The sequence below is a fragment of the Urocitellus parryii genome, chromosome X, assembly GCF_045843805.1.
Source record: "Urocitellus parryii isolate mUroPar1 chromosome X, mUroPar1.hap1, whole genome shotgun sequence".
In the NCBI taxonomy this organism is placed as follows: domain Eukaryota; kingdom Metazoa; phylum Chordata; class Mammalia; order Rodentia; family Sciuridae; genus Urocitellus; species Urocitellus parryii.
In genome coordinates this window covers 27243043-27263334 of record NC_135547.1, presented here as the reverse complement: position 1 = coordinate 27263334, position 20292 = coordinate 27243043, and the positions used below count along the sequence as shown (strand labels likewise).

At 39.7% G+C, this 20292-nt stretch overlaps 1 protein-coding gene across 5 annotated transcripts in view; it reads left to right on the top strand.

Annotated features, from left to right (window-relative positions):
* Positions 1-9339: 9339 nt before the first annotated feature.
* Positions 9340-20292, top strand: part of Xiap (X-linked inhibitor of apoptosis) — a 44714-nt gene continuing 33761 nt past the window's right edge. For 2 of the 5 annotated variants that reach the window (XM_077793795.1, XM_077793797.1), the window contains exon 1: positions 9340-9484. The gene's annotated coding sequence lies outside the window, so the exon portion shown is untranslated. Of the gene's footprint in view, positions 9485-9590; positions 9736-9755; positions 9863-18956; positions 18989-20292 lie in introns of those variants that run through there. The other 3 variants (XM_077793796.1, XM_077793798.1, XM_077793799.1) reach the window with 3 other exon arrangements.

Below are 20292 nucleotides of genomic sequence, written 5' to 3'. Positions count from 1 at the left end.
ACTTAAGACAGTGCCTGACATATGGTAAACACTCAGATACTTACTATCATTATCCATATTCAGGACACTCCCTTGAATCCTTTCGGGTCTTTGGCTTCTGGCTCATAGTCTACCTCTCTAAACACTCCTCCCACTACCATCCTAAGTGAGCATTCCTCCAACATGCCAACCTCTCCACTGGACCTAGCTTTCACCCCTGGCAACTCCACATACACGATGACAATTCTCTTACACTGACATTGTTGTTGGATTGTTGACTTTTTGCACACTGAATAGATTGGCTATAACCATAAGAATAGATTAGTATATAGAAAGCCCAGGAGGAAGGTGGATATGGTGTTGCACACTTGTAATCCCAGGGACTCGGGAGGCTGAGGCAAGTTCCAGGCCAACCTAGGAAATTTACCAAGACCCTGTCTCAATTTTTTTAAAATTAATGACTGGTGGTATAGCTCAGTGGTAGAGTGCCCTAGGTGGAATCCCTAGTGTTGCAAAAGGAAGGAAAGAAGGAAGGAAGGAAGAAGGAAGAGAAAAGGAAGAAAGGAGAGAAAATTTTTTTGTCATTTTCCACATGGAAGTTTCCATTAGCTTGATATGATGGTGTACTCTTCTGCCACCACTCAAACAATCAACAAGTCTCTTATGTATGACAGGGTCCCCAGAAGATAAAGGCAGAGAAAGGAAAGCGAGGGCTGGCTGCAGATGCTAGTTTTAGTAGCACAAGATAAGGGCAAACATTTTATGACTACACAAGGAGAGGAAATTACAGCTGCATTCTTTCTGGCAGCAAGGAAAGAGTGAGAGGTCAGTGATCCATACACTAGAGTAAAAGTCGAGACTGAGAGGCAGATGCTGCACATAGAAGCTATTTGACATGAAATATCTTTACAAAGGCTGTTCTCTGACTGATGAGTCAGGAACAATCCTCTGCACGAATGCAACCCTATGTGCCAAGAAGTGCATCAAGCCAATGGCTCTGAGGGTAAGGTTTGCAAGTTAGAGCTCACACCACACCCCTTCACTTGAAGTAGCTGTGCTTATCTACTCTGTTTATTTGGACTTTAACTTACAATGATAAGTTAAACCCTTTTTTGTAAAAAGGGTTCTAGTGCTAAACCTCTGTTATTTCCCTTAGTAGATAACTACACCTTTTTCTTTCCATAGAATCCAATTGGCATGGAGGTGTGGTGATCACCCTCAAATTCCTCTCGACTTATTACATCTTGTGCCCTTCAATCTCTAAGGTTATGTTCTTTCTTCTGTTCATGGTTAATGCCTCTATTCAAGCTTCATTCCATCTCTTATTTCCTCTAAGCCTTTATGCCATCAATTTTCCTTTCTCCAGTTATGTGGAAGTATATTAAATTGCTGTTTGCAACATTGGTATTGGAACATTGGCAATTTTCATATGTTTTAATCTAACACCTCTCAGTCTTTTTCTTCCTTTCTATTTCTTTCCTCTCCCCCCTCCCCGCTGATATTGGGGACTAAGTCCAGGGGTACTTTACCACTGAACTAACCCCAGCTCTCTTTTTTTTTATAACTTTATATTTTATTTATTTTTTATGTGGTGCTGAGGATGGAACCCAGTGCCTCACATGTGATAGGCAAGCACTCTACCATTGAGCCACACTCCCAGCCCCCAATCCCCAACTCTTTTTATTTTTTGAGACAAGGTCTTGCTAAATTGCCCAGGTTGACCTCAAATTTGCAATCCTCCTATCTCATCTTCGCAAGTAGCTGGAATTACAGACATGCATCTAGTCTTTTCTCCTCATTCAAAACCAATCACAGCAGTTTAGTAGAGAACACCTGTAATTCCAGTGACTGGAAAGCCTGAGGCAAAATGTTTGCAAGTTTGAGGCCAGCCTCAGCAATTTAGCAAGACCTTATCTCAAAACAAAAAAATAGCCAGGTGCAGTGGTGAATACCTGTAATCTCAGGAATTTGGGAGGCAGAGGCAGGAGGATTGTAAATTTGAGGTCAGCCTCAGCAAATTAGGGAGGTACTAAGTAATTTAGTGACACCCTGTCTCAAAATAAAAAAAAAATAAAGGGGCTGGGGTTGTGGCTCAGAGGTAGAGCACTCGCCTGGCATGCGTGAGGCATTGAGTTCGATCCTCAGCACCACATAAAATAAAACAAAGATATTGTGTCCACCTATAACTAAATTTAAAAAATTAAAAGGACTGGGGATATAGCTCAGTGGTAACACAACTCTGGGTTCAATCCCCAGTACCAAAAATAAAGGACTGTGGATGTAGATTAGTTGTAAAGTGTACAAGACAAAAACAATTACAACCAAATATCCTTGTGTATGTTTTTTTTCCCCTCATCTCACACCTATACATCTCCCTGAAAATAAACCTAGACACCATTCCCCAGGTATGTTTATATATCTCTATTGACAATTCACCCAACAAGTATTAACCAAGAGTCTAGCATGTTCATGAAATGTTTATTCGCTCATTCAACATATACTTCTGAGCCCATATACTGTGTCAAACATTATTCTAAGCACTTGGAATATATGGGTGGGAACAAAGCAAAGACTCATGCACTCTTAGAGCTTGTATTCTAGTAGAAGTGGGAAGGAGAGATAAATGATAAAGAAATAAGTAAGAGAACCATATGGCATGTTAGAAAGTGGTAGATGCCATGGAAAAGGGAGAATATAGAACAGGAAAAAGGAGATTAGGATTGATGGGAGGAGGAGCTGTAATTTTATTCATTTGTTGGTTCATTGGTTTTGCACATTTGTTGGTTTGGCAGTGCTGAAGACTGAACCCAGGACTTTATACATGCTAGGCAAGTGCTCTATAACTGAGCTACATCCCCAGCCCTAGAGACTATAATTTTAAATATGATGGCCACTGTTGGCCTTTTGGAGGTGACAATTAAGCAAAAACTTGAAGGAGGGGACATACCATGGATATATTGGGGGCAGTGTTTGTGGAAGAGTGAACAATGGGTGCAAAGGCACTAAGGCAGGAAAGCTAAAGGACCAAGGGGGAGGGGATAAGGATATAAAGGTAACAAAAATAAAGACTGTGTAGCATCCAGGTGCAGTGGTGCAGGCCTATAATCCCAGCACTTTGAGAGGCTGAGGCAAGATGATTCAAGTTTGAGGCCAGCTTGAGCAATTTAGCAAGGCCCTAAGCAACTTAGATGCTATCTCAAATTTAGGGAAAAAAATTAGCCAGGCATGGTAGCACATGCCTGTAATCCCAGCAGCTCAAGAGGCTGAGGCAGGAGGATTGTGAGCAAAGCCAGCCTCAGCAAAAGCGAGGTGCTAAGCAACTCAGTGAGACCCTGTCTCTAAATAAAATACAAAATAGGGCTGAGGGTGTGGCTCAGTGGTCAAGTGCCCCTGAGTTCAATCCCCAGTACCAACTGCCCATCCTCCAATTTAAGTGGCTGGGATTCAGCTCAGTGGTAAAGTGCCCCTGGGCTCAATCTCTAATATTATTAATAATAATGTCTTTATATTAATTATCTATTGTTGTATAACAAACTGCCATAAAATTTAGCCATTGAAAACAATACACAGGGCTGGGGATGTGGCTCAAGTGGTAGCGCGCTTGCCTGGCATGCGTGAGGCCCGGGTTCGATCCTCAGCACCACATACAAACAAAGATGTGTCCGCCAATAACTAAAAAATAAATATTAAAATTCTAAAAAAAAAAAAAGAAAACAATTCACAGGTATTCAAGAGTGGCTTGGCTATTAGTTCTGGTTCTGGGTCTCCAGAGTTTGCAGTAATCTGAGGTCTGGGCCTGAAGATCCCCTTCTAATGTGGATTACTCACAGGGCTGGCAAACTGGTGGTATCTGTTAGGGGAGGGGAAGAAGAAGAGAGGGAAAACCCCAGTTTCTCCCTGAGTGGGCCTTTTCACATCTTATTTGGGTATCCTCATGACATGATGCCTGGTTTCTCCCAGAGTAACCAACCTAACAGACAGAAGGCAGAAAACCACAATGCTTTTTATGACCTAGCCTTGTAAGTCACACAACATAGCTTCCACCAGTATTTTTTCTTGTTTGAGGCTGTGTCTCACTATGGTGCCCAGACTAGTTTCATTTTTGTTGTTTTTGTTTTATGTGGTGCCAAAGATGGAACCCAGGGCCTTTCACCCACTGGGCAAGCACTCTTCCACTAAGTTGGATCCCCAGTCCATGATCCTGGCTTACTTAATGAACTCTGTGGACAAAAATATGCTTTACTTTTCCTTCTGTGATTTTAACAAAAATGGTGAGGGACAAGATACTGCTACTTTTTCTGAATACAGAAAAATTGCTATATAGCCAGGCATGGTAAAGCATGCCTCTAATCCCAGCAACTCAGACTACTGAGGCAGGAGGATCATAAATTCAAAATTGCTGACTTCAGCAATTTACCAAGACTCTATTGCAAAATAAAAAGAACTGAGGATGTAGCTCAGTGGTAAAGCACACCTAGCTTCAATACCTCCACCTCCCCACACCCCCCAAAAAACCTTATTGTCTAATAGCTGTAGTAACATCCTTTCTAAAAGCTATTTTTAAGCCAGATGTGGTGGCATGTGCCTATAATTTCAGCAAATCAAGAGGCTGAGGTAATAGGATGACAAGTTTGAGGCCAGCCTCAGCAACTTAGGGAGGCCCTGTCTGAAAATAAAAAAAATAAAAATAAAAAGGGATGGAGGTGTAGCTTGGTGATACAGTGCTCCTGGGATCCATCCCTAGTACTGCAAAATAAATAAATAAATAAAACTTAAAACTAAAACTATTTTTATATTTTTATAGACTGTTGTCCAAGTTGGCCTTAAACTTCTGGACTCAGGGATAGCCTTAGCCTCCAGAGTACCTGGGATAACAAATGTGTACCACCACACCCAGCTCACTTGCACTCATTTGTACCATATTCTACAACTTAACACAGGTCAGCTCTAGTTCAATGCAGAAAATAAATACACAAGAGCATGACTAGCAAGAGAGGAAGAACATTAGGGGTCATCTCAGTAGCCAGCACTGTACCTTTTTTAGGTAATTATAAACCTATAGCTTTTACTTAGAGTGAAATGGGAAGCTAATGAAGAAATCTGAGCAGAGAAATTATCTGATTTATGTTTTAGGAGTATAACTCTGTTAGCTGTGTGAATAGATAGGAGAGGGACAAGGAAATAAGCTGGAAGACCAATGGGGAGGCTATTATATCACAAGAGAGAGATGACTTGATGGAGAAAAGTAATAGTGGAGTTGATGAGAATTAGTGATATTCAGGATATATATATATATATATATATATATATATATATATATATATATATATATAATTAGTTATTGATGGACCTTTATTTATTTACTTGTTTATACATGGTGCTGAGAATCGAACCCAGTGCCTCACACATGCTAGGCAAGTGCTCTACCACCGAGCCACAACCCCAGCCCCTCAGGATATATTTTGAATGTAGCAATTATAGGATTTGCTGATGTACTGGAAGTGTGATATGAGAGAAAGGAATTAGGGATGGCCCCAAAGGTTTTGGAAGAATTATAATAATGAATTTGATATAGACCTTGCTGTAAATGAGTTTGCACCACAGAAGAGAGAGGGCACATGAAAGAAAGGTAGTGCAGGACTAATCACACACACACCTGGGATAAGAAACAGGATTATTGTCAGGAGCCTGACAAGGGTGCTCTGCACAAAGAGAGGGACAGCAGCAGCAGCAAGGAGGGAGAGCAGCAGCAACCCCTCTTTGAATGCTGCCTTTTATAGGCTAGAATCATGGCTGTGCGCTAGGGGCGGGTTTAGTCTTGACTGACATAATAAACCTCCCTTGATCTTGTAGAAGGCAAGTTTGTTTCTTGGGAACATAGACAGGCAGTTTTCCTATCTCTCAGAGGGGGAACAGAGAAACCACCATGTCCCTTTATCTTCTCAAGGAAAGAACAGGGAAACCAGTACGTCCCCATCTCAGGGGCCAGTAAGTTGTCTCCTATCTCTCAGTGAGAGGACAGGGAGAGACTGGCATGTCTCCAGGGCAGCAGGTTTTATCTCAGGCTAGTTTCTATTCTTGGGAATAAGAACAGTATTCATAAAGTGGGGGTAGGGAAAAGGAAGATGGCTGCAATTATGCTAACAGCACATACACCAGTAACTATACCACGTGGCAGAAAGCAATGTATTCCATAATAAAGGACCAAACTTATATGCCGAGTAACATGAAAAAGTTCTGAAGACATTTGGTGGAGATGGTTGCACAACAATGTAAATGTGCTTAATGTCAATGAAGTGTACACTTAAGAATATGTTGCAATGGTAAAATTTCATGTGCATGTTACCATAATAAAAATGATGCTGGGCTGAGGCTATAGTTCAGCATGTGTGAGGCACTGGGTTCAATCCTTAACACTGCATATAAATGAACAAATAAAATAAAGGATTCTGTCCATCTACAACTACAAAAAAAAAAGATTCTATAAAAAAATTCAAGTGCCAAAATAGTTCAGAAGATGAAGAGATAATCTTTAGCCAGGGGAATTAGAGAAGACTTTGTGTAGGGACAGGCTGAATAGACTAGAATAGACATAGGCAAAGGGAGCAGTTTGAACAAAATAATGAAAAGCAGGAACCCTGGGAACAAGACAGGTGAGAGTAAACATAAAGCTAAAGAGGTGTTGTTTTTTTTTTGTGTGTGTGTGGGGGGGGTACTGGGAAATGAACCCAGGGGTGCTCTACTACTGAACTGCATCCCAAGCCCTATTTATTTATCTATCTATCTATCTATCTATTTATTTATTTATTTATATTCTGTGTAACAGCCTAAGTCTGACCTCAAACTTGCAATTCTTCTGTGTCAGTCTCCCAAGTTGCTGGGAATATAGGTGTGTGTCACCACCTAGGCTTTAAGGAGTTTTAATATTTTTTCTTTTTCTTTCTTTCTTCTTTTTTGGGTGGGGGGTGGGGAGTATCAGGGGTTGAACTCAGCGGGGCTTAATCCCTGAGTCACATCCCCAACCCTTTCTAAATTTTTTTTTTTTTAGTTGTAGATGAACACAATATGTTTTCTTTCTTTCTTTCTTTCTTTCTTTCTTTCTTTCTTTCTTTCTTTCTTTCTTTCTTTCTTTCTCTTTCTCTCTCTCTCTCTCTCTCTCTCTCTCTCTCTCTCTCTCTCTCTCTCTCTCTCTCTCTTTCATGCTGAGGATCGAACCCAGTGCCAGCAAGTACTCAATCACTGAACTACAACCCCAGCTCTCCCCATCCCTTAAAAAAAAAATATATATATATATATATATATAGGTTCTTTTTAGTTATACATGACAGAATACTTTTTAAAATATATTTTTAGTTGTCAATGGACCTTTATTTTATTTATTGGTATGTAGTGATAAGAATTTAACCCAGTGCCTCTCACATGGTAGGCAAGGGTTCTCCACTGAGCCACAGCCTCAGCCCCTTAATACATTTTGACATAATATAAAAGCATGTAATATATCTTGTTTTAATTCAGTTCCCAATACCTCTCCTTCACCTTCACTCCTCCTACCCCTACTTTCTTGCTTCTACTGACCTTTCTGTCATTTACCCTACTTATTTTTTTAAATTAGTTACTTGTGGATGTACTCAATGGTGAGATTTACTGTGGTATACTCATATACATACATAGGAAAAGTATGTCAGATTCATTCTATTGTCTTTCCTTTTCCCATCCTCCACCCTTCTCTTCATTCCCCTTTGTCTACTCCACTGAACTTCTATTCTTTTTTAAATCCCCCCTCCTTATTGTGGGTTAGCTTCCACATATCAGAGAAAACATTCAACCACAGCACTTCTTAATTTTTATTTTGAGACAGGGTCTTCCAAAGTTGCTTTGGGCCTTGCTAAGTTGCCAAGGCTAGCCTCAAACTTGCAATCCTCCTGCCTCAGCCTCTCCAGTAAATAGCATTACAGGATAGTGCCACTGAGTCCAGCAAGAGTTTTAATATTGTCTGGGAGTATTTAACTCAGATAGCTTTGTGCAGGCTGGATTGGAAGAACCAGACTATGGACAGAGAAGTCAATGAATAGGTGAATAATGGTCAGACAGATCTGTGATCAGACAGAACTGCAGCTGAATTAAGATTTCAGCTTCCACAAGTCACCTAACCTCTGTAAGCTTCAGTTTTCTTGACTGTAAAGGGAGATAATGGATAGTCACAGGTATTCAGGAGACTAAGGCAGAATTGCTTGAGCCCAGATGTTTGAGGACAGCCTGGGCAATATGGTGAGACCCTATCTCAAAAAAATAAAGGGGCATAATGAATTCATACTAAATAAGATTGTTGTGAGATTTAATAGTGTTTCTTATTTGCTTGCAATTACTGTTATTACAATAAATAAGACGTGAGATGCCCAGCACTGACAGTAAGAAAAGATCAGAGGGGATAATAACTTAGCAAAAACCCACGGAGGAGCCAGGTGCGGTGGCGCATGCCTGTAATCCCAGCAGCTGGGGAGGCTGAGGCAGGAGGATCGCGAGTTCAAAGCCAGCTTCAGCAATGGCAAGGCCGCTCGCTAAGCAACTGGGTGAGACCCTGTCTCCAAATAAAATATAAAAAAGTACTGGGAATGCGGCTCAGTGTTATCATCCCTGGGTTCAATCCTCAATAGCAAAACAAAACAAACAAACAAACAAAAATCCCATGGACCAAAAAGGAAATTCTTTCCTCTGTCCTCCAAGTTTCCTTTTCATGAAGGGCAGCATCATTTAACATGCTAGTGGTACTTACGACATTTCCCTTAAAATATTCACAACTCATACACTCGCCTGTAAGAGTCCAAGTTCCTCAAACATAAACTTATAGGTCAATCTGACAGTCCTATATTTGAAATAAACTCGGGGTATGATCAGCATTTTATGTACAATGACTTCCTGTTTTCTTTCTTCTTTCTCCTCTAATTTTTTCTTAACTCCTATCTCTTCCTTTCTTGTCATTCCTTTCATTTTTGTCCCCATGGGATTCAAATCTCAATTTCCTTATTTATTGGCCAGGCGATACTGGGATAGTTAGTCTCTCTGGGCCTCAGTTTCCTCTGTAAAGTGGGTTTAATAACAGGATTGTTAAAATTACAACAAAGAACATGCTATATGCCTAGCACATAGTGCCTGGTCTACAGTAAGAACTGAACATGTTCGACCTCTTCTCCCTTCTCTTTTCAATCCTTTTTTCCTTTTATTCCTCAACCCTAGAGTCCAGCAGGTAATGAGGCATGTGAAAAAAAATCCTCGAGGCTAAAAGAGGAAACGGGGGAGCTAGGGGCGGGGACTGCGAGGTGCTCACTGCGCATGTGCGCCCGCTTGGGCAGGTTCTGGTTTCCAGCTTGGGGGGGGGGGAGTGGAGTGGGGGGTGAAGAGGACTTCGTTTTTTCTGGCTGCCCCCTTCCGGCTTCGGGAAGTGGAGGGACCTTGGCGGCGTCCTGAGCGGGCGCGGAGCTAATCGAGGGACGCCAGGGCCGGAGGGGTAAGTTCGAAAATGGCGGAGGGGGGAAGAAGGAGGAGCTTTGCAAGGCTGACCTCCCAGCCGGAAGGTGGGAAGGAGACGGTCAGGGCCCAGTGGCCAGAGCCTGGCCAAGGAGGACGGACTGCGCCCGAGGCCTCTTGGAGGCCCTGAAGTGAACACACTTCGGGTTCCCCGACTCGCGGTTTCTCCGAGGGACGGGCTAGCTGGTGAAGGCCAGTGAGAGACTCGAAGGAACTTCCGTTTCCTTCTAGGTAGGGGCCCGGCCGCAGAGCGGAGTTGGCATTTCCAGATTGGGGCTCGGGCCGCCCCTCCTCTGGGACCCTCCCCTCAGGACCGAGCTGATCGCCGCCGGCGGTTAGGGCCCGCTTTCTTGGCGCGGTGGGTACTGCTTGTGCGGGCTTTCCTTCCTCCTCCCCCCCTTTGCCTTTTCTCCCCTCCCCTCCCTTTTCCCCACCCTTCCCCTCCCCTAGGGCCAGGCGCTGCTAGGGAGGGCGGGAAGGCCGCGCCCGCCAGCCCGCGGGGGATGCCCGACTGGGGCTCCTGGTCCGAGTTCCCAGGACCACGGAAGGAAGGCGGTGGGTTGGTGGGTGGGTAACTTCATGCCTTGGGGTTGGCGTCCTTGAAACCTAGACATTTACGGTAGATGAAGTCTGGGAACTTTTTAAAAAATATGATCAAAGGGACCCCCCCCCCCTTTCCAGTCGATGTCTGGCACGTATGGAGCAGGGTGGAGCGTGTCTGGCGGGGGCTTGTGAAACAGAAAGAATAGAGGCCAAAGAGCTTCCGGAAGAGGAAATTAGCTAGTAATTCTTTCCAACCTTTGCTGTCCTCGCCACCTTCCTAGCATATTCTCTGAAACAAAATGTCAATTTGACTTTCATTTTCAGTATTTTAATTCCACAATTCACTTAAATTGTTTTTTTTTTTTGAGGGAGGGGAGTAGTTGTTGCCCAAACTAAGCAATAGCCCTCTTCATCCCCCACCAAAAAGAAAAAAGAAAAACGTCAATCAAAGCTTTGTAAAAACCTATTCGATTTTAATAATCTACTACTTTGCCTTCAAATATAATTATGTCAGTAGTTCTGTTTCCACTATACCTTGATAGTTAATAACTCATAGAAATTATTTATTCTAGTAAAACAGGAGGTTGCAATTATATTCCTTTATTTCTTCTTCCTTTTCTTCCCCTTAATATTTGTTAACAGCCAGTTCAAGAGAACACTGTTCCAGACGGCCATTTTAGAATTATAACATTTTAGAGTTGAAAAGGATCTTAGCTCAACCCTTTTGTTTTACAAAACAGAAAATAAGGCTCAGGTTTTCATTACTTGCCTAAGGCTACTCTAGTTAAATTAGAACCCTGGTTGTCTGGTTCCTTGGCCACCACTCCTGTGCTATTGCTTCACATAGCCTCCAAGCACAAAAATTAAAATGTATTCAAGTCAACAGTTCTCAAAAGTATACTACTTTGTGCCAGTGACTTCTCTGCCTTCAGTGTATTTAACATGAGTGTGAAGCTGGTGCTCAGATTTTTTTTTTAATATTTTATTCATTTATTTTTTAGAGAGAGAGAGAATTTTAATATCTATTTTTTTTAGTCTTCTGCGGACACAACATCCCCGTTTGCATGTGGTGCTGAGGATCGAACCCGGGCCGCACGCATGCCAGGCGAGCGCGCTACCGCTTGAGCCACATCCCCAGCCCCAGATTTTTTTTTGAAGTGAAAAATTTAGGTTAAGATATACACATAGACACAGGCACATACACATATGTATACTTATACTTGTTCAGATAATGTCTTGAAAGATACACAGGAAAAATGTTAACAGTGGTTACTTATGGAAGACACACAGGTTGGGAAACTTTGCACTTCACATGTGGCCTAATGTACTTTTTTTTTTTTTTTTTTAAGAGAGAGGTGAGAGAGAGAATTTTTGATATTTATTTTTTAGTTTTCGGCAGACACAACATCTTTGTTTGTATGTGGTGCTGAGGATCAAACCTGGGCCGCACTACCGCTTGAGCCACATCCCCAGCCCCCTAATGTATGTTTAAAATTTCTTTAAAACAAGTTTTAAAATTCACACACATCTATATGCATATCAACATAAATAAGTATATGCCATTGTTATGTACGTGTATGTATGCATATATTCATATGTATTAGTATATTAATGATTTGTACGGTTTATGTCAGCTCAGCTAACAAAACAGGTTCAATTATGGGGTGCTCATGTTTCTTCTGTTTTGTCTTATTGTTCCTTGTTAATATAACATAGCAAAAATGATACGTATTTTTAATACATACATTAATAATATGTATCTTTACAAAATGCTCAATTTCAAATTTTTTAAAAATGAAATGAAGCAAACTAACATTCAGAATATCAAATTTGACATCATGAAAGAAGTCTGAATTATAGAATCTTTGTGGATAAGAATTAATTTTTAAAATGATTTAGGGCTTGTGATGTGGCTCAGTGGTAGAGCACTTGCCTAGTATATGCAAAGCCTGGGCCCCAGTACCACCAAAAGAAAAGAAAGTTAACACTGGAAAGATGCACAGTGATTAGGAGTTTAGTTTTCTTGCTTTTTCAAATATATTAATTAAGATTCAAAGACAAAAAAGTGAATTGCCCAAAGTTAATAATAAATAATTAATAATATCTGATTATTAGTGAAACTTAGACTAGAGTCTAGGTTCTAGTCCGGTGCTCCTGGTACTATACCTGTAATTTTATTGCTTTCTAGTGCATTCAGTGATTCCAGCTAGTCTAACAAAGTAATGGGGAAGGTTAGGCCAATTTCAATGGGCAAAAATTATTGTAATTAATGTACCAGTTCATTTGTATAGTGCTTGAAATATTTTTATGAATGTAAATGTTCCCTTGACATTACATTATAAAATTAAAATACTCTATATTAAATGCCTGGACACCCCAAATATAAAATAATGAGATTTTGCTGTTTTTGTTTAATATTTAAGTCTCGTAGCTAGTGCCTGGGGCGGGGGAAGCTATTATTTATAGAATAAAATTTACTAAGCGTCTACTGGGGGGGCATTGTGCTTTTTGGTAGAATTTCCAAGATGAATATGGTAAAATAGATGTCCTTGTTATCTTGAGACTCAAGATAATCATTAGCTGTCTATTCTTAAATTTTATCTCTGTGGGGTAATCTGGTAATGGTATTATAAAATGTAATCTGTTAGCAATTTTTAAGGTCACTGTGTGAATAGACTTGAGACTGAAACAGAATTGGTAAAATAAAAATAAAGTTATATTGAATTGGACAAATATATGATATAGTGGAAAGTACCTTGGATAAAATGCAACAGGACCTATGTTTTTGTCTTGACTTTTGTTTTCAGTTAGCCATAGAATTGTGTTTCTTAGCACTTTCATGTTTCTTTTTCTTTTCCTTTCACAACTTGATATGTTTATTCTACTGAATTCAAAACATATAAAGGGTATTTGAATATTTTTAAGTTATAAAAGAGATGTGTTGTTATAGAAACTTTATGAACTTTGGAATAGGACAAGAATTAAGATCATACTGTGTATAGATTGTTTTGATTCTTTTTTTTTTTCCCAATCAGCATTCTGTAGTGAACATTTCCTGTCCAAAAAACCCTTTCAAAAATAGTTTTTATCCTACATATTATTCTCTGTACCACCTGTAAAATAACAGATTTAATGTACTCAATTTCAAAGATCCAAAATCTATTATTTTTTTTCGTTTATTATCTCAGATTTTATTTTTCTAAAATGCCTTGTATGAACTGGGCATGATGGCACATGCCTATGTCAGTTCCAGCTACTACTCAGGAGATTAAAACTGGAGGATCACTTGAACCCAGGAGTTTGAGACCACCTGGGCAACAAAGCAGGACCCTGTCTCTCCCACAAAAAGTCTCTTAACAATATCAAATCTATTTGCAGTAAATATATTTTTTATGTTTATTTTTTTAGTTTTAGGTGGACACAATATTTTATTTTTATGTGGAGCTGAGGATTGAACCCAGTGCCTCATGCATGCTAGACAAGCGCTCTACCTCTGAGACACAACCCCAGCCCTATAGTAAATATCTTAAAGGGTCAAAAAAATTAAGAACAAGGTGGAGGCCTGGCATGGGGGCACATGTCTGTAATTGGAGCTATTTGGGAGGCTGAAGTGGGAGGATTGCAGGTTGGAGCCAGCCTTGGCAATATAATGAGACCCTGTCTCAAAATAAAAATATAAAGGTCTAGGGATATAGCTCAGTGGTGGGGCATCCTAGATTAAGTCCCCAGTATCATACACTCAAAAAAGGTAGAGATACAAAACTTGATAATTTGAGGTTTATTTTCATGTACTAGGACTGGGGATGTGACTTAGTGGTAGAGGACTTGGTTAGATAGATAAAGCCCTGAGTTCAGTACCCAGCACACCAAGAAAATAAAAATAAATAAATTTCACATGCTAGGTATTTAAGTTTTAATTTGTTAGAGGTATAAGTAATACATGTTTCTATACTGTGTTAAAAGCTGTTGAGCTAGATACCTATAATCCCAGCAACTCTGTAGGCTGAGATTGGAGAATTGGAAGTTTGGGGCTGGCCTGGGCAATTTGGTGACACCCTGTCTCAAAAATAAAATTAAAAGGGCTGGGGATGTATGTAGCTCAGTGGTACTTATCTAGCAGTGTGAGGCCCTGGTCCAATCCCCAATACTACAAAACAAAAGTAAAACATATTTCAGATTTTATTTATTATCAAAGGGTAATATGGTGAAAAGAGGATGGGCTATATAATTATCCAAACCTATCCATTGAATTTTGGAAATTTTTAGCATGCTTAGTAGATTACAAAAAATATTTACATGTAGCTAAATATTTAACTGTAACATGGGACCAAGGAAAATGAATATTCGTTTGTACATAGTGTTTGATACTCATGAACATTAAATATGTTCTATTTTAATTTGGTTTGTAATCTCTTATTGTGGTACAATTTACTTTGTTTATTTTAAAATTCTGCCTAGGTAGAAAACAAACCTAACTGTTCAAATATAGACAAAGAATGGCATTCAGATAGAGCTAAATATTTTTAATATGAAAAAAGAAAAGATGTAGGCTCTTATCCAGAACTTGTTCTAATGAAAGTGAGACTGGTAGGATAGGGGAAGAGGGTCGGGGGAAGAGCAAAGTGGAGGTACCAGGAATAAAATCGATCAAATGATGATATGTACATGTACAGATATGCCACAATGAAATCCACTCTTCTTTATAATTATTATGCACCAATAAAAAAAAAGACTTGTTTCAGCTGGGCACAGTATACCTATAATTTGAGCTACTTGGGAGACTGAGGCAGGAAGATCACAAGTTTGAAACCAGCCTTGGCAACTGAGACCCTGTCTCAAAATAAAAAGTGATGAAGATGTAGCTCAGTCAAAGTGTGCTTGCCTAGCATGGGCAAAGCCCTTGGTTCAATTCCCAGTACTGAAAAGAAAAAAAAGAATACTTTCATTCTGAGAATTATGTAGGATAGATATTACCCAATTACTGAGTCATCCTTTAAAAGAACCTCAGCATGGCATTTGTGGAACAATCTCCTTGTAAGTACTGTATCCTAATCAGTCTGTCAGAATAAGTTCTGTGCCAGTAATCAGCTCTATTGCTTTAGTCAGATCTTAAACTTCTATATGCCTTAGTTTCTATAAATGTATAAAAAGAGTGGTTTCTGCTCTCCTGTTTAGCACAAACATAGTCCATTATTGTGAAAAATTTTTTGCTTATGTCTATAAAATATAATATTTTTATTTTTTCAGTTTACTTAATTCTGAGCAACCTGCCCCTTTTCCAAGAATTGTTTTAGGCCATAGGTGGGTAGACTCTTTTGTTCTTGCTAGGCTCCACATTCATTATTTTTACAAGGCATTGAATGAACCGGTCAGACCTCCTGAGATAGCCATCACTCAGAAATATTTTTCAACAAAATCCGGAACTTCACCTAATCCCCCCTTCTATTTTAAAACCTGATGATCAACAGTGTCAACGTCAATTTACAATTGCTCCTCTCTCATTTGAGTTGCTCAGAGGTAGTTATCTAAGTAGCAAGCTGGGAGAAATTCTCAATAGTAGACAAAAAGATAAGAACCAAAGAGCATATCTGTCCTCCTCCTTGCTGTAATATATGAAAATTATCTTCAGTCAAAGAAAATCGAAAACCTTGCAATACCAGGCCCTGATATACAGTGTTTACTAAGCTAATGAATTCATAGATGAAGAAAGCATTGTGACAAGGCAAATAGCCAGATAATGCTCCCAGTCTGATAGGAAGGACTGTACAAGGGTCCCCTTACTAATGAAGAGTCCAGCTGCTGCTGCTTTTTTTTTTTTTTTTTTGAGGCTTGAACCCAGGAGTGCTTTACCACTGAACCATATCCCCAGCCCTTTATGTTTTTTTGAAACAGGTTCTTGCAAACTTGCTGAGGCTGGCCTTAAACTTGTGATCTTCCTGCTTGAACCTCCTAAATCACTGAAATTGCAAGCTTGCACCACTGTACCCAGCTTTGTTTGTCCCCCCCCCCCTTTCCCCCTTTCCCTGCCCCCCCTTCTCTTTCTTTTCATACCAGGGATTGAACCCGGGGCACTTAACCACTGAGCCACATCCCCAGCCCTTTTTTATATTTGAATTTTATTTAGAGACAGGGTCTCACTGAGTTGCTTAGAGCCTTGCTAAATTGCTGAGGTTGGCTTTGAACTCTAAATCCTCCTGCCTCAGCCTCCCAAGATGCGGGGATTATAAGAGTATGCCACTGTGCCCAGCTGCTTATTTCCTTTGGTTAGGATATGTATATGCTGGATAAAATTTAGAAAATTAGGGCTGGGACGTTGTAGAGCACTTGCCTAGCACAAGCAAGACCCTGGGTTCAATCCATAGCACTATTAAAAAAAGAATATAATGTCAGATTACATCTAGAAAAACTGTATTCCTTTTTTTTTGTCAGTGATTGTTGGGTGTTGGGGACCAAACAGCCGAGGCCTCATGCATACTGGACTATCACTCTACCACTGAATTACATCCCCACCCCGAGATGTACCAATTTTTAGTTCTATCAGGGGAAAGTGCCTTTGTGATTTGTTCTTTGTTGATAGTGAAAGGTCATCTTTGTTAAATAGAATAAAAATGGTATCTTTTAAAATGTTCATTTCTTTTTTTTTCAAATGTATTTGAACACAATATTTTATTTTATGTGGTGCTAAGGATCAAACCCAGGACCTTGCACGTGCTAGGCAAGCGCCCTACCACTGAACCACAACCCCAGCCCAAATGCTCATTTCTTTCATCACTTATGAAATTTAATATTTTTTATGTATGGTTGCTGACCATTCATACTTCACATTCATAAATTTGTCTATTTCTATCAAGGTGTTCATCTTTTTTTTTTAAGATTTGTAAATGTATTCATGCTGAGACTTCTTTTGGTATCTGAGATTGAACCCAGGACACTTAACCCCTAAACCACAACCTCAGTTCTTTTATTTATTATTATGAGACACGGTTTCACTAAGTTTAGGGCCTTGCTGTATGCTTCTTCTTTAGACTATTACTGGCATCAGATGGGTGCCGTGTGGTGCATGCCTATATAATCCCAGTGACTAGGGAAGCTGAGACAGAATTGCAAGTTTGAGGCCAGCTTCAGCAACTTAGTGAAAATCTGTCTCAAAAAAAAATTAAAAAGGGCTATGGATATAGCCCAGTGGTAAAGTGCCCCTGGGTTCAATCTCTAGTACATAAATAAATAAATAAATAAATAAATTTTAAAAGCATGTGTAGGAACATACAAATAGGGTTTGGTTTGTTTTGTTTTGTACCAGGAATTGAACTCAGTGGCACTTAACTATTGAGCCTCATCCCCAGACCCTTTTATTTTTTATTTTGAGATAGGGTCTTGCTTAGTTGCTTAAGTCCTTGCTAAGTTGCTGAGCCCGGTGTTGAATTTGTGATCCTCCTGCCTCAGCCTCCCAAGCCAGAGAAGTTTCTTGAAGGATATTTCCTAAAGTATTGAACGTCTGGTTTGTAGGATTCTCCCTGCTTCTATTAAAAAGTACAACAGTTGTTTGTATTAAAGATTGGGTTAATAACCTTCTTGAGATTTTTTTTCTACCTGCTCTGATTTTAACAATGGTTTTTAACTGAGTTTTGAATAAGCATAAGTGGTGTTATGGTTCCACTGTTTTTACTGTAAATGGTTTGTTTTGGAATCAGTGACAACTGTTTAATGATTGTTGTAAATTGTCTAAAGTTCTGAACAGTTTTCAATTAAATGGAATAGGATATAATAGTAATTAGTAATGAATTCTTGAGCCAGAAACCTATGTATTATTCATGGAAAACATTCTTTTGGGGAATGTGTCCCAGAATCTGTTGAAGTTAGGTGAATACCTTACTCTGTGTCTGTCCCAAGGAAACAGTATCTGTTGGGGAATGTGTCCCAGAATCTGTTGAAGTTAGGTGAATACCTTACTCTGTGTCTGTCCCAAGGAAACAGTATCTGTGGAGGTAATTATAAATAAGTTGGCAAGGGCTGGGGATGTGGCTCAGGTAGCGCATTGCCTGGCATGCGTGCGGCCAGGGTTCGATCCTCAGCACCACATACAAACAAAGATGTTGTGTCCTCCGAAAACTAAAAACTAAAAATAAATATTAAAAAATTCCCTCTCTCTCTCTCTCTCTCTCTCTCTCTCTCTCTCTCTCTCTCTCTCTCAAAAATAAATAAATAAGTTGGCAAAGATCGAAGGGAATCTGAACAAATTTGAATAGTTATGATTTTCTAAATTAGGTATAGACCATGTAACTAATATTCCCTTTGTTGGTTCTCGGTGTGCCCTTTCAAAAGCTTGCAGAAGCATGTTTAAAGATCAAGCATATATTGTATGCTGTACTATTGATTCCTTTATGTTACTGAGCTTGTGGGCTAAATGCTTATTAATGCCATTCATTTATATTAATGGATCTAGTGCTTATCTATTTGTGGTACTGGGGATTGAACCCAGGGGGGCCCTACCACTGAGCTATATCCCCAGTCCTTTATTTTTTTTGTTGTTGTTGAGACAGGGTCTCACAGAGTTGCCACAGCTTGTCTCGAACTTGTGATCCTCCTGCCTCAGCCTACCGAGTGGCTGGGATTCCAGGCATGTGCCACCAAACCCAGCTTAGTGCTTAATTTTAAAGAAAGAATGTTTTTGTTTTATATACATGTATTTATTTACTTTTGTATATATGTATGTGATGCTGGGGATTTGAAGCTGGGGCACTGTATCACTGAGATACATCCCCAGCCCTTTTTATGCATGTATTTATTTTTACAATACTGGGGAGTGAACCCCTGGGGTGCTCTATCACTGAGCTACATCCCTACCCCTTTTTACTTTTTGAGACAGGATCACACTAAATTGCCAAGGCTGGCTTCAACCTTACAGTCCCACCCTACCAAGTAGCTGGAAATTGAACTCAAGGTAGGTAAGGGCTCAACCACTGAGCTATACCCGCAGCCAATTTTTAATTTATATGTTTGTGTGTGTGTATGTTTAAAATATGCAACTTAATGTTTCTGTATATATAATAAAATGATTACTGCAGAGCAAATTAACATGTCCACCATCTTGGATTATTACCTTGTTTGTGGTAAGAGTGGGAAATAGCTTTTGATTTGACTAAATGTAATTAACCTTAAAAATATTTTGTTGACCAAAGTTAAAAGGAAATATCCTTTGTATTAATAATTTGCCTTACGGTAGCGCGCTTGCCTGGCAAGCGTGCGGCCCGGGTTCGATCCTCAGCACCACATACCAACAAAGATGTTGTGTCCGCCGAGAACTAGAAAATAAATATTAAAAATTCTCTCTCTCTCTCTCTCTCTCTCTTAAAAAAAATAATTTGCCTTAAAGTTTTTGTTCATGTAAATATATCATGTAAAAATGCCCTCCCTTTATTTTAGTGTTCCTGGGGATTGAACCTAGGACCTCACATGTGCTATAAGCAAATGCTGTACCACTGAGCTAAACTCCAAGACCCAAAAGCTGAATTTTTAAAATGATATGTATACCCTGTTTTTCAGGGCATATCATTTTTTTTAAAGAGAGAGTGAGAGAGGAGAGAGGAGAGAGAGAGAGAGAGAGAGAGAGAGAGAGAGAGAGATATCTGAGAGAATTTTTAATATTTATTTTTTAGTTCTCGGCGGACACAACATCTTTGTTGGTATGTGGTGCTGAGGATCGAACCCGGGCCGCATGCATGCCAGACGAGCAGGCTACCGCTTGAGCCACATCCCCAGCTCCAGGGCATATCATTTTTAAAAATCCAACTTTTATGTTATTGTTTATTTCCATAGATAGATTTTCCAGATAACTGCAACAAAGTACTTTTTTTGGTGGTGGTACTGGGGAACAGTGTGTACTCTCTAAATCAAAATGCTGTTTCCTAACAGGGAACTGTCCATGACTAATACTTTAAGATCATTAAAAAAGGGATTAACCTCCATTGGGTCAGGGAGAATGCTGCTTATTTGTCAAGTGTCTTTACCCTGGATCTTCTACAGGGAAGAAAGAAGCTGAGGGCAAAACTTGTATTATTTCTGCAAGTAATGAGCAAAAAAAAATGTCAAGATAAATTTTAAGTTATATGAGGATTTTTGATTAAGTGTACAAATTTTTTATGTTACTATGAAAAAATTTATGAATACTATATAAGTGGGTTTTTTTGTTTGTTTTTTGAGATGAGGTCTTACTGTGTTTCTCAGGCTGGCCATGAACTCCTGGGC